The following is a 3,898-nucleotide window of genomic DNA, read 5'->3' as shown; positions in this document are numbered from 1 at the left end:
CTTTTGGGTTCGATGATTTTGGGATCGACACTTTTTATATATGGATCGACACTTTATGGGTGCACGCTGTTTTCCATTCATTCTGGGGAAAAAATATCGACACAAACTATATTAGTGTCGACACATTATTTATACATATTCTCTCATAAAACCAGTATAATTGTACCGGTTAGATTGAAAAATTACATATTACATTATACTTTTGGGTTCGATGATTTTGGGATCGACACTTTTTATATATGGATCGACACTTTATGGGTGCACCCTGTTTTCCATTCATTCTGGGGAAAAAAATATCGACACAAACTATATTAGTGTCGACACATTATTTAGACATATTCTCTCATAAAACTGGTATAATTGTACCGGTTAGATTGAAAAATTACATATTACATTATACTTTTGGGTTCGATGATTTTGGGATCGACACTTTTTATATATGGATCAACACTTTATGGGTGCACCCTGTTTTCCATTCATTCTGGAAAAAAATATCGACACAAACTATATTAGTGTCGACACATTATTTAGACATATTCTCTCATAAAACCGGTATAATTGTACCGGTTAGATTGAAAAATTACATATTACATTATACTTTTGGGTTCGATGATTTTGGGATCGACACTTTTTATATGGATCGACACTTTATGGGTGCACCCTGTTTTCCATTCATTCTGGAAAAAATATCGACACAAACTATATTAGTGTCGACACATTATTTATACATATTCTCTCATAAAACCGGTATAATTGTACGGTTAGATTGAAAAATTACATATTACATTATACTTTTGGGTTCGATGATTTTGGGATCGACACTTTTTATATATGGATCGACACTTTATGGGTGCACACTGTTTTCCATTCATTCTGGAAAAAAAATCGACACAAACTATATTAGTGTCGACACATTATTTAGACATATTCTCTCTTAAAACCGGTAGACTTGTACCGGTTAGATTGAAAAATTACATATTACATTATACTTTTGGTTTTCGATGTTTTTGGGATTGACACTTTTTTATATATGGATCGACACTTTATGGGTGCACCCTGTTGGCCATATTGTAAATTTGCCTTTTACTTCCAAGTATCAACATGACCCTTAATGTGTATAAGAAACATGTACAACAACATACTGCTAACTTTTCTCATCTCATTCATAATTATATTCACATACAAAAATATAAATCGTATACAAAATTATAAATCTTATACAAAATTAACCCTACATTTACATCATTGCATCCTTTTGTTATTCTTATGTAATATTGCAGCTTTTGTTATCTCCTGTCTTCGTTCATTTTGATTGTGGCTTACGAGATCGTTTAATATTCGCGATCGATCCCAGTCTCCAACAACCTATATTCAAATTGTCAGAACGTTAAGTATTGTCAACTACAGCATTCAATCTACGACTTTTAACAATTTTACCACAAACGATTTTTTCTATCCACTTACAAAATCACCAGTTGCCCTTGTAGAACCGATCGATTCCATCCACATCATCACATACATGCCGTAATCATATCTGTTACAAAATTTGAAAACCACACATGTCAATTATGATGAATACTGCATAAATTAAGCTTTCTATTTGTGATAACATCTCATACCCATTCAATTGCTTATTCTTCTTATGCTCCACAAATTTGAAATTTTTCAAGGGATACTTTCCTAGAGATCCACAGGACTCAACCCAAATGCGTTTCTTATTATAAGAATCTAATATTTTAATCTGCATTAAAATAGAAGAAGTTATGCACTAAAAAAATTATGCATTATAATTTACATAATGTCCTTTCATACATACATACATACCAATCTCTTAGCATCCTTCACTCTCTGTTTAGCTGCTTCAGTTGTAAACATACTATCATATATTGTTACAACATGATCTACCATATCCAACACCAATAGATACCAATGTGAATTATGGTAGTTTATTGTGATCATGATCTGCAACAAATTTCACACCCAATTTGACAAAATTCAACATTCTATATCCAAAAACATCATTTGCAATTGGTATGGTGTCTTACCTTCTCACAGTCGGTGAATTTCACATAGTTATCCAATATGACACCCCAGAAGGTAGAAATACTCTCAACACTTTCTTTGTTGTTGGCATCCAACGCCTGTTGCTGTAATTACGCAACAAACATTATTAATTTACCGTCTATAACACTACTTTTCAATATTTATTAATTTAACTCACCACTAAGAGGTATGGAAGGTAGCCAATCCTCCGGAGTGACTTTTGAGAATCGTAACATATGGTCCAGGCGAGCAAATCGATAACCTAACAAAATTAATTACACAATCAGAACATATTCAATAAGTTTTAACATTTTCTACTTTCTACTTACCACACCGCCAACCCATTCCGTAGGCTTCAACATTGCAACGTCGTATACAGTAGCGAATTGATTTCCCATTGAGATTACAGAATATCTGTATAAATCATTAGGATTAATATATTGTCATGAAATATTTAAATATCACTCACAAAATAATATATTTCACTTACCCCGATTCTAACTCGCTATTCCATAAATAATCACAAATTGCAGCTTCGATGTCATCAATTCCGCTTGGAATATCCGCTTTTTCAACCTATAATTTTGCATACAAATTTTTGTCACAACAACATAATAAAAATCAAATTAAGTATTCTTTTATTAAACTTACCTTCTGCTTCTTCTTCTGGGGTGCATGACATTTCGAATCCTAAACTGCTGCTATAACACTCTCCGGTGTATAAATGACATCGACTTCCTTCCTCCTCATTTCTTCCATCTCTTCTTCTTCCTCCTCCCTCTTTTCTTCTTCATATTTTTTCAGTTCATCGTACTTTTTTTCTACATAGCTCTTCATCTCTTTTATTTCACCCTTCAATTGAGCTCATTCATCCGAGTATTTATCAACCACCCCCTTCACCCCCGTAAGTTCACTCCTCAAATCCACAACCTCCTTCACCACTCCCTCAAATTTTTCTCCCGTCACCATCTTAATATCACCCCTTAACACCCCAACTTCTTTCACCACTTCACCCCTCAACACCTCTACTTCTTTCACCACTCCATCTATTTTTCCTTCCACTACCCCCTTATGCCTCTCGAGTGTATCTTCGACTCTCTCGAGTTTCTCTACGACTCGATCAAGTTTCTCTTCGACTCTTGATTGTCTTTGCATGATTTCAAATTGGATTTTTTTGATATCAGCCAATTCAGACATCAAAATGTCGAAGTTACTCTGTTTTCCCTCACCGTCGTCCCACTCACCGTCATCCCCCAATACAACCATCCCTCCTTTCTTCTCTTCTGCCTCCTCTACATCCTTGCCAATAACCTTCAAAATTAAATTACAATATTAAGACATTGATTATATTCTTAATATTATTTAATTACATTTATTACCATTTCTTGCTTCTTCCCTCTATCCAACTTCAACTTCACCATCACTCTAACCACCTCTTCCTTCCCCCATGCACGGATGCGTGCCACTCCGGTTCTTTCATAAGCCGGCACTGCCTCACAGCCCGACCAAAAATCGAACAGTGCAACCTGCATTTATAATAAAATTTATATTTTTATATAAAAACACAAAAAAGTGATTCAACTCATTTACCTCTAAGATTGCTATGCACCCTTTGAGGTATCTCTGGCTGCCCTTTTTGAAGGTGATTATTGATTCAATCAATCTCGAATGGATATATTCAGCCCAATTGAATTCACCCTTCAAGCCTTCATCGCAAATGAGCTTCATATATTCCTTGTTCGTTGACGTATCACCCGTTAGACAAAGAAATATCCCGACAAGGTACAATAGAACTCGGGCCTTCAGCTCATCCCCCCAGTAAGATCCACTTTTGATATCCTCTTCAACTTCAGCA

This window comes from Hibiscus syriacus, unplaced genomic scaffold (genome assembly GCF_006381635.1).
Source record: "Hibiscus syriacus cultivar Baekdansim isolate YM2019G1 unplaced genomic scaffold, ASM638163v2 tig00110962_pilon, whole genome shotgun sequence".
In the NCBI taxonomy this organism is placed as follows: Eukaryota; Viridiplantae; Streptophyta; class Magnoliopsida; order Malvales; family Malvaceae; genus Hibiscus; species Hibiscus syriacus.
Note: the sequence above shows the minus strand (reverse complement) of the source record.